At 46.9% G+C, this 11,118-nt stretch overlaps 1 protein-coding gene across 1 annotated transcript in view; it reads left to right on the top strand.

Moving 5' to 3' along the window:
* Positions 1-381: 381 nt before the first annotated feature.
* LOC144499508 (FERM, ARHGEF and pleckstrin domain-containing protein 1-like) overlaps positions 382-11,118 on the top strand; it is a 308,252-nt gene continuing 297,515 nt past the window's right edge. Inside the window, exon 1 of the mRNA XM_078221540.1 lies at positions 382-709. The gene's annotated coding sequence lies outside the window, so the exon portion shown is untranslated. The remainder of the gene's footprint in view (positions 710-11,118) is intronic.

The raw sequence follows: 11,118 nt of genomic DNA, 5'->3' as shown, positions 1-11,118 counted from the left end.
ATTGACCTGAACAGGTGCCGGACTGTGGCGACTCGGGGAATTTTCACAGTAACTTCATTGCAGTGTAAATGTAAGCCTTTAAACTTTAAAGCCTCGAATGCTATGGCATTAACAGTGCTCATAATGAATGTTTCTCAACTGTAGTGAGGGTTCCCATCTCTATCACGAGTTTATTTTTAATGGTGATTAGGTTTGGTATCTAGCTTTCTTTGGGGGAGTCTAATTCACTCTGCTAACTTTCCCAGCCTGGGTGGATTGTCCATCTCCCTAATTCAGGAACTGACTCCCATTGATGGGTTTGAGTGTTCCTGTGCTGGGTTAAGGTTGGGTTATTATGGGGCTGGGCGGCGCTTCTGCTGTTCCAGGTTTGGTGGGGATGGCGCTGTTTATCAGTAGCTCACACTCACACAATCTGGGAATGTGAGGCTCACATCTCTCAGCAGTTCGGGATATTATGGCGACCCGGAGCCTGTCTTCCTGCACACTCTGAAACACCTGAAGTCTTTCCCCCTCTTCCCTCTCCCGCACCCACTCTCCTTGCTGCCTCTGGGGAGCCCCTCACCCCCTCTTTCTACCCCAACAAGAAGGAGCCAGGAGCGTCTCTTCCAGTCCAATTCTTTTTTTTTGGGGGGGGGGGAAAGAAGAAGGAGGAAAAAGAGAAGGCGCACACACACAAAAAAACCGTGGACAATATCGCAGTGGCTGAGAGGTGAGAATTGGATTCGATTCCAGCAAAACGGAGAGGAGGAATTTGAGCCAACACTCCGGGTTATAAGGGACTTTTGTTGTATGGGGCGGAGGGGGAGGGGGTTTATCTGGGGGTTTATAGAGTTTTTTTGGGGGGGGGTCGATTGTGGCTGGGAGATACCTGGGGCTGGGGGTGACTCAATGTTGCAAGCTCCTCTGTCTCCCTCTCGCACCCAGCATCTGTAACAAACCTTGTAACTATTCTTTTTGTTTCGACCCTGCCTCTCTCTCTGTATCTTTGTGCTTTCCCACATTGGGCAAAAAAATGGGGGTGGGGGAATTGTTTGATCTATCTGCGTTTAAAAATATATATTTATACATGTGTGTGTAATTGTGAGGTCCCAGGAATTGAACACAAAAGTTTTTATGTTTTAAAAAAAAATGTGAATGTAAAGAATCTCCTCCCCCACTTGGTTTTCTAGTTAAACATTTCCTCCTTTTAGGCATCAGATTTCACTGGGAAATGAGGGCTGGAGTGTCTGAACAGGGTTGCAGACTATCTCGGGTTCTGTTGGTCATTCCTCTGACACTTTGATCAGTTTCCCGGTGTCACAGAGAGAAATAGACAAAAGGATCGCCCTGTGTGTGTTTTATTTATTTTTAAAAAATAAACACTCTGTATAATTTTGAAAAGAGGTAGGACTCGCCTTGAACTGAGCTTGAACTGACTCTGGTAGAAGCCGGCTTAGATCTCCCAGGCAGGGTAAGGAGGCGCGGGGGGGGGGGGAGGCCAGCAAGTCCTGAGTCGGTTCTGGGAGGTTAATTAATTATGAGGATCAGTCTATCTAGCCAGACAGCAACAATGGCATTTGTGTAGCGCCGTTCACGACCACTGGACGTCCCCAAGTGCTTTGCAGCCAGGTACTTTTTAGAGGTGTCCTCATGTGGCAGCCAGTTTGTGCACAGCAAGCTCCCACCAGTAGCAATGTGATGATAGAGTCATAGAGGTTTACAGCATGGAAACAGGCCCTTCGGCCCAACTTGTCCATGCGCCCTTTTTTTAAACCCTTAAGCTAGTCCCAATTGCCTGCATTTGGCCCATATCCCTCTATACCCATCTTACCCATGTAACTGTCTAAATGTTTTTTAAAAGACAAAATTGTACCTGCCTCTACTACTACCTCTGGCAGCTTGTTCCAGGCACTCACCACCCTCTGTGTGAAAAAATTGCTCTTCTGGACCCTTTTGTATCTCTCCCCTCTCACCTTAAACCTATGCCCTCTAGTTTTAGACTCCCCTACCTTTTGGAAAAGATATTGACTATCTAGCTGATCTATGCCCCCCATTATTTTATAGACCTCTATAAGATCACCCTTATGAGCCTTCTATGTTCCAGAGAAAAAAGTCCCACTCTATCCAGCTTCTCCTTATAACTCAATCCATCAAGTCCCCGTAGCATCCTAGTAAATCTCTTCTGCACTCTTTCCAGTTTAATAATATCCTCCCTATAGTAGGGTGACCAGAACTGTACACAGATTCCAAGTGTGGCCTTACCCAATGTCTTGTACAACTTCAACAATACGTCCCAACTCTGATGACCCTGACCTGATGTGGTCTTGGTACAGGTATCAATATTAGCCCCCATGGTGGTGGGGAGAGAACTTCCCCACTGCTGCTCTTCAAAGTGGTGACTGTGCAGCCTTTTAGAGCAGGCAGGTCATAGAATCAATTCCGCTCTGTCAAAGGATCATCCAGACTCGAAATGTTGGCTCTATTCTCTCTCCACAGATACTGTCAGACCCGCTGAGATTTTCCAGCATTTTTTGTTTTTGTTTCACATTCCAGCATCCGCAGTATTTTGCCTTCATCATAGAATCATAGCATGTCTGCTATAATCATAGAATCCCTACAGTGCAGAAGGAGGCCATTCGGCCCATCGAGCCTGTACCGACAACAATCCCACCCAGGCCCTATTCCCGCAACCCCCTGTATTTACCCTGCTAATCCCCCTGACACTAAGGGGAAATTTAGCATAGTCAATCAACCCAACCCATACATCTTTGGATACTAAGGAACAATTTAGCATGGCCAATTGACCTAACCTGTGTATTTTTGGATTGTGGGGGGAACCGGGGCAACTGGAGGGAACCCACACAGACACGGCGGCACAGTGATTAGCACTGCTGCCTCACAGTGCCAGTGACCCGGGTTCAATTCCGATCTCGGGTCACTGTCTGTGTGGAGTTTGCCCATTCTTCCCATATCTGTGTGGGTTTGCTCCAAAGGTGTGCAGGTTAGTTTGATTGGCCGTGTTAATTGCCCCTTACTGTCAGGGGGATTAGGACTGTAAATATGTCGGGTTATGGGGATAGGGCCTGGGTGGGATTGTTGTTGGTGCAGGCTCGATGGGCCTGTAGATTCTATGATTCTGTGACACGGGGAGAATGTACAAACTCCGCACAGACGGTGACCTGAGGCTGGAATCGAACCCGGGACCCTGGCACTGTGAGACAGCAGTGTTAACCACCGTATTGTCCTAACATCACATCCAAAAGAGCAGCGTCTCTGACAGTGCAGCACTTCCTCCGTTACCGCAGTGTCAGCCTCAATTTTTCTGCTCAAGTCTCGGGAGTGGGATTTGAATCCTCAACCTCCTGATTTAGACGGGAATGTGGCCCACAGCTGCCCAACTCCTGTCTTTGGACAGACGATGGTTTCCACCTGGGAACTGCCCCTGTGTAATGTTTGCAATTAGAGTCGCCTGTTCTTGCATGTTACACCCAGCGTGGAAAGAAAGCCCATAAAAAAATTCAGGTGCCGATTGTTAAATATATTTAATGTTTCTACCCCAGCTCCCACTGGTACAATGATTATTTGTTCGCTGGGTCTCTGTTGGAGTTCTGATAGACTTTAAATGCAAATAATGTGCCTAATTCTCGATGCTTAAGTACATGTGTTACCTCACTGCAACTTTTAAAATCATGATTTGGAGCCCTGCGTTACTGTATTTGGACATATTATGAAGGTAATTAGAGTTTTATTACATGAGTGAAGTTGGGACTGAGCAAAGTAAGTTTTTCCCAGAGTTCGGGAAGTGTTTTGGAAAGACTGCGGAGAAAAAAAAAACTACAGGCATTTTGAAGTTTTGCAGAATATTTTAAACCCAAGTGGCTGTTTGGAAGCTCCAATATCAGTTCCAGACTTGAAGCTTACCAATTTGTTCTGAATGTTCACAGTACCTCCAACACTTCCCTTCCTTGTTTGCATTTAATTGTTTTACCTTGACAAGAGATCAAGTTTAAAACAATGTATAACATAAATTCATCCACAAACGCACCCCCAAGCCCTCTGTTCACCATTGCCCCTGTGGCTCCTGGCCCAGCAATGCCTCAGTTTTTACAATTCTCCCGTCCTTGTTTTCAAATATTCCTCCCAAGGCCTCACTCCTCCCTTTCTCTGTAACCCTCCGCCAACCCACTTTTAAACACCTGCCCCACCCCCCTCCAAGGCCTCACTCCTCCCTTTCTCTGTAACCCTCCCCCAGCCCTACAATCCATCACGGTCCCTAAGCTTCTCCAATTCTCTTTCACTAGATTGCTTCCAGAGATGAGGGGTTTGTCTTACGAAGAGAGATTGATCAGTTTAGGCCGATACTCCCTGGAGTTTAGAAGAATGAGAGGAGATCTGATTGAGGACAGGCGGATTGGCAAAATAGACGTGGAGATGATGTTTCCTCTTGGACATTCTAGAACAAGAGGTCATAGTTTTAGGATAAGGGGTGGCAGATTTAAAATGGAAATAAGGAGAAATTACTTCTCTCAAAGGTTCTTGAATCTGTGGAATTCACCACCCAGAGTATCGAGGATGCTGGAAATTGAGTAAATGTATTTAAACTTTATTTATTTTAAAGTTTGCTTATTATTGTCACAAGTAAACTTACATTAACTCTGCAATGAAGTTACTGTGAAAATCCCCTAAGGAAGACATAGACAGATTTTTAATTAGTAATCCAGATTTTTAATTCGTAATCATAGAATCCCTACAGTGCAGAAGGAGGCCACTTGGCCCATCGAGTCTGCAACGTCCCACCCAGGCCCTTTCCTGTAACCTCACATATTTACCCCACTAATTACCTTAACTTACACATCTTGGGACACTAAGGGGCAATTTAGCACAGCAAATCCACCTAACCTGCGCATCTTTGGACTGTGGGAGGAAACTGGAGCACCCGGAGAAAACCCATGCAGACACGGGGAGAACGTGCAGACTCCGCACAGACAGTGACCCAAGGGATGAATTGAACCCGGATCCCTGAAGCTGTGAGGCAGCAGTGCTAACCACCGTGCCACCCTTAAAGACGTGATTTAGAATCATAGAATCCCTACAATGCAGAAGAGGCCATTGGGTCTATCGAGTCTGCACCGACTCCCTTACCCAGGCCCTCTCCCCTGCCCTATCTCCGTAACCCTGCACATTTCCCATGGGTTTAAGGGCTATGGAGAGCAGGCAGGAGAGTGGGGATGAGGCTGAGACAAGATCAGCCGTGATCGTGTTAAATGTGGATGTCACGGTGGCAGAGTGGGTTAGCACTGCTGCCTCACAGCACAGAGATCCGGGTTCAGTTCTGGCCTCGGGTGACTGCGCAGAGTTTGCACGTTCTTCCCGTGTCTGTGTGGGTTTGCTCCGGTTTCCTCCCACAGTGCGAAAGACGTGCTGGTTAGGTGCATTGGTTATACTAAATTCTCCCTCTGTGTACCCGAACAGGTGTCGGAGTGTGGCGACGAGGGGATTTTCACAGTAACTTCATTGCAGTGTTAATATAAGCCTAAGTGTGGTAATAATAGATAAACTTAAACTTACTTAACTTAAATGTTGGAGCAGTCTCAAGGAGCTGAATTGCCTTCCCCTGGTTGCAGTTTTTATGTTATGTTCCCGCGCACTCCCGGTTTTAATCACTCCACCATTGGCGGCCGTGCCTTCAGCTGTTTGGAACTGAAGTTCTGGAATTCCCTCCCAAAATCTATCCATCTTTCTCTCCTTCTTTAAAAACCAATATCTTTCATTACTTGTACAAATGTCATTCTGTAGATTGGTGTCAAATTTTGTCTGTATGACTAGCTCCAGTGAAGTGCTTTGGGATATTTTACTATGTTAAAGGCGCTATATGAATGCCAGTTGCTTTGTACTTAATAGCATAAGATGTTGAAGAAATATATGCCAATAACCTCCGACCTCACCTGCGGCTGGAACTCTCCAGTCCCGCTGCAATGGACAGAGTTTTGGCTGAGTGCCACATTCTCCATTCTTGCTGGCAGCAGGGCATGTACGAATGAGATTGGAGAATCCTGCCTGTAATCAGCCTATCAGGTGAGAGCTGTCGACTCCTCAGTACTATTTTGGAATCATAGAATCCCCACAGTGCAGGGGGAGGCCATTTGGCCCATCAAGCCTGCACCAACTCTCTGACAGAGCACCTTACTCAGGCCCACCCCCCTGTCCTATCCCTGTAACCCCATACATTTACCTGGCTAATCCCCCTAACCTGCACATCTTGGGACACTAAGGGGCAGGTTAGCATGGCCAATCCACCTAATCTGCACATCTTTGGACTGTGGGAGGAAACTGGAGCACCCGGAGAAAACCCATGCAGACACGGGAAGAACGTGCAGACTCTGCACGGACAGTGACCCAAGCCGGGAATCGAACCCTAGTCCCTGGCGCTGTGAGGCAGCAGTGCTAACCACTGTGCTTAGATCTAAGCTAAATCTGTGTCCTCTCTGTACTGATGGACCTGCGATATATTTGTATTTTTCTATTGGATTTGTTTGTTCTTAATGACTTGTGTTCTTAGGCTCAGTTGTAATTTCGTTCTGTAATCATTTCTAAAGACAAATAGCATTGGGATTTTGAGCTTAACCCGTGGTGCACCAACCTCACTTGCCTAATAAAGCTCAACTGGCAAAATAATGTAAACATATTACATTAAGAAAAGGTTCTAAATCAACCATGTAATAAAATTTGACGTAATGCATGTACTTAAGAATGAGGCACGTTATTTACATATAAATGACACTTTTTGGAACTGCAGTAGAGATCAGGTTAAAATAAATGCTTGCATTTATATAGCACCTTTCAAAACCTCGGGTTGTTCCGAAGCGCTTTACAGCCAATGAGGTGAAGTGCAGTCAGTGTTGGAAACACGGCAGCCAATTTGAACAAAGCAAAATCCTGGAAAGAGCAGTGTGATAATGACCAGATAAACTGTTGATTGAGGGATAAATACTGGCCAGGACACCAGGGTTAAATCCCCAACTCTTCTTTGAAATAGTGCCCGGTATCCTTTATGTCCAGGCGGGAGGGCAGATGGGATTTGACGTCTCACTGTAAAGACGGTACCTCTGACAGTGCTGCATTCCCTCGATACTGCGATGGACTGTCAGCCTTGGTTTTTGTGCTCAAGTCTCTGGAGTGGGAAATGAACTCACAACATCCTGACTCAGAGGAAAGAACCAAATGTATAGAATCCTACGGTGCAGAAGGAGGCCATTTGGCCCATTGAGTCTGCACCGACCACAGTCCCACCCAGGCCCAATCCCCATAACCCCACTTATCCACCCTGCTAGTCCCCCTGATACCAAGAGGCAATTTAGCATGACCATTCAACCTAAGCTGCACATCTTTGGACTGTGGGAGGAAACGGGAGCACTCGGAGGAAGCCCACGCAGACACGGGGAGAATATGCAAACTCCCCCACGCAGCCACGGGGAGAATATGCAAACTCCACACAGACAGTGACCCAAGGCTGGAATTGGATCCAGATCCCCTGGTGCTGTGAGGCAGCAGTGCTAACCACTGTGCCACCTTGCCACCCAATAATTTTTAACCACTGGAGAAAATAGCATTTTCCACTATGCTAGGAGCATGCAAAAACATGGCATAGGCAATGACCCACTTAGGGGGAGGCAATGGCCTAGTGGTATTATCGCTAGACTATTAACCCAGAAACTCAGCTAATGTTCTGGGGACTCGGTTTCGAATCCCGCCACCGCAGATGGTGGAATTTGAATTCAATAAAAAATATCTGGGATTAAGAATATACTGATGACCATGAAACCATTGTCGATTGTCAGAAAAACCCACCTGGTTCACTAATATCCTTTGGGGAAGGAAATCTGCCGTCCTTACCTGGTCTGGCCTACATGTATCATAGATACCCTACAGTGCAGAAAGAGGTCATCTGGCCCACTGAGTCTCCACCGACCACAATCCCACCCAGGCCCTACCCCCATGTCCCTACACATTTACACGCTAATCCCTCTAACCTACGCATCTCAGGACACTAAGGGGCAATTTTAGCATGGCCAATCAACCTAACCCGTACATCTTTGGACTGTGGGAGGAAACCGGAGCACCCGGAGGAAACCCACGCAGACACAAGGAGAATGTGCAAACGCCACACAGCCAGTGACCCAAGCCGGGAATCGAACCCAGGTCCCTGGAGCTGTGAAGCAGTAGTGCTAACCACTGTGCTACCGTGCCGCCCATGTGACTCCAGAGCCACAGCAATGTGATTGATTCTCAACTGCCCCCTGAAATGGCCAAGCGGGGCAAGTAGGGATGGGCAATAAATGCTGGCCAGCCAGCAACGCCCATGTCCCATGAATGAATTTAAAATAAAGCCCGAGCAGCCCATGTCACGCGGTTGTGAGGCTGAGTGTACCAGATACATTCCACTTCCAGCCAGCTCCTCCCAGAGTCTGGGGGAAATGAAAAAAAAAACCAGATTAATTGTAGGGTGTGGAGGGACCTGGAAAATTCCTCCACACCCCCTTTAGAGGATCAAAGCTAGTCCAGCACGATCATATTAAGTTACTTTACAAACAGATCTTTAATAGGATGTGAGCATCTCTGGCTGGGCCAGCATTTATTGCCCATCCCTACTGCCCTCCAGAAGGTGGTGGTGAGCTGCCTTCTTGAGCCGCTGCAGTCCATGTGGTGTGGGTACCCCCACAGTGCTGTTAGGGAGGGAGTTCCTGGATTTTGACCCAGTGACTGAAGGTGTTTTCAGTGCCTGGGTCAATAGGTGGTCCTTCCAATTTTATTGTTATTTGACTTTTCTGTAGCAGTTTACTGCAACTGTACAGCTTGCCGGGCAGTTTCAGAGACAAACACATTGCTGTGGGTCTGGAGTCACATGTAGGCCAGACCAGGTAAGGATGGCAGATTTCCTCCCACAGAGGAAGTTACTGAACCCGTTGACTTTTTAATGTCAACCTCATAGTTTGTTGAGTATTATTAATGGGACTAGTGGTTTATTCCAGATTTATTGAACTTAAATTCTGTTGCTATCAGGGTGGGACCAAAAGAGAAAATGCTGGAAAATCTCAGCAGGTCTGGCAGCATCTGTAAGGAGAGAAAAGAGCTGACGACCCTTTGTCAAAGGGTCAGGTTTGAAGTCATGTTTACAGATAAAGTAAAGTTTATTTGTTAGTCATGAGTAGGCTTACATTAACTCTGCAATGAAGTTACTGTGAAAATCCCCGAGTTGCCACACTCCGGCGCCTGTTCGGGTACACAGAGAGAATTTAGCACGGCCAATGCACCTAACCAGCACGTCTTTCGAACTGCGGGAGGAAACCGGAGCACCCGGAGGAAACCCATGCAGACATGGGGAGAACGTGCAAACTCCACACAGACAGTGACTCAAGCCGGGAATCAAACCCGTGTCCCTGGCGCTGTGAGGCAGCAGTGCTAACCACTGTGCTACCGTGCATTGATCACTTTGAGTCCAGTACCATTACCAATAGGCTACTGACTCCCTTAGTGGAGAAATGCCTTTGAGGGAAAGTTAAATGAAGAAACGAGGGGGAGTGGAATGGAGAAATATGTTGATGGGATGAAATGGAGAGGGGTGGGAGGAGAGGATCATGTGAAGTATAAACACTGAAGTAGGTTGGCTGGGTCAAATAGCCTGACTCTGGGCAGCAAACTTCAAGCGCAAGACCCCCTCGGGCCGCTAAAGTAGTTTTTTAAGAAAAAAAGTTTATTTATCAGTCACAAGTAAGACTTACATTTACACTGCAATGAAGTTACTGTGAAATTCCCCTAGTCGCCACAGTCCGGCGCCTGTTCGGGACAATACATCTAACCAGCACGTCTTTCAGAATGTGGGAGGAAACCCCAGCACCTATAGGAAACCCACGCAGACACGGGGGAAATGTGCAGACTCCGCACAGACAGTGACCCAAGCCGGGATTTGAACCCGGGTCCCTGGCGCTGTGAAGCAGCAGTGCTAACCACTGTGCCACCGTACCACCCGAGTAAACCTTACCCAGATAAAATAATTGGCGCACATTAACACACTCCTATTTTATAAACCTCGATCAAAATCACTCCCAAATCTACATTTCTCTGAAATATGGTGACCCAGCATCGATGTGGGTAGCTGTTAATATTTGCAGCTGCTATGATGGGTAATTCTTGATTGTGGTGTCACGTACAAATATGTCTCCAGGTATTGTGCAGGAAATCTTAACATCTTATTTTAAATGTCCCAGCACTATTTTCTTACCAAGCAGACTATGCTGCACTAATGATGGTACATTTCTGGATTTATTATTAAAGGTTCATAATAGTGAAATTGCTGACGCTTCCCACCAGGGCAATAAGCCTCCTAATTAGTTAAATCTAGCCAGTTTGCTCTGAGCATTAATCACTTTGAGCAGCAATAAAGGAAGTCTGCCAATTGCAATGGAGAATGGTCCATTCAGAAAGTGACAACTACGCAAGAAATCTTATAAAGGAGTCTCAGGGATCTTGTTAACTGAGAGTGTAATACTATCAAAACCCTCCTTATCTGAGGAAGGATGTCCTTGCTCTAGTGGGAGCGCAGCGAGGGTTTACCAGACTGATTCCTGGGATGGCAGGACTGTCATATGAGGAGAGGTTGACTAGGTTAGGATTGCATTTGCGGGAGTTCAGAAGAATGAGGGGGAATCTCACAGAAACCTATAAAATTCTAACAGGACTAAATGCAAGAAGGGTGTTCCCAATGGTGAAGTCCAGAACAAGGAGTCACATGTCTGAGGATACAGGGTAAACTATTTAAGACTGAGATGAAGAGAAATTTCATAGATTCGTAGAATCATAGAATCCCTACAGTACAGAAGGAGACCAGTTGGCCCATCGAATCTGCACTGACAACAATCCCACCCAGGCCCCATTCCCACAACCCCAAGCATTTACCCTGCGAATCCCTCTGACACTACGGTCAATTTACCACGGCCAATCAACCTAACCCGCACGTCTTTGGACTGTGGGAGGAAACCGGGGCACCCGGAGGAAACCCATGCAGACACGGGGAGAACGTGCAGACTCCGCACAGACAGTTACCTGAGGCTGGAATTGAACCTGGGACCCTGGCGTTGAGAG

Source organism: Mustelus asterias, chromosome 10 (assembly GCF_964213995.1).
Source record: "Mustelus asterias chromosome 10, sMusAst1.hap1.1, whole genome shotgun sequence".
Classification (NCBI taxonomy): Eukaryota; Metazoa; Chordata; class Chondrichthyes; order Carcharhiniformes; family Triakidae; genus Mustelus; species Mustelus asterias.
Note: the sequence above shows the minus strand (reverse complement) of the source record. Positions and strands in the feature narration are given on the sequence as shown.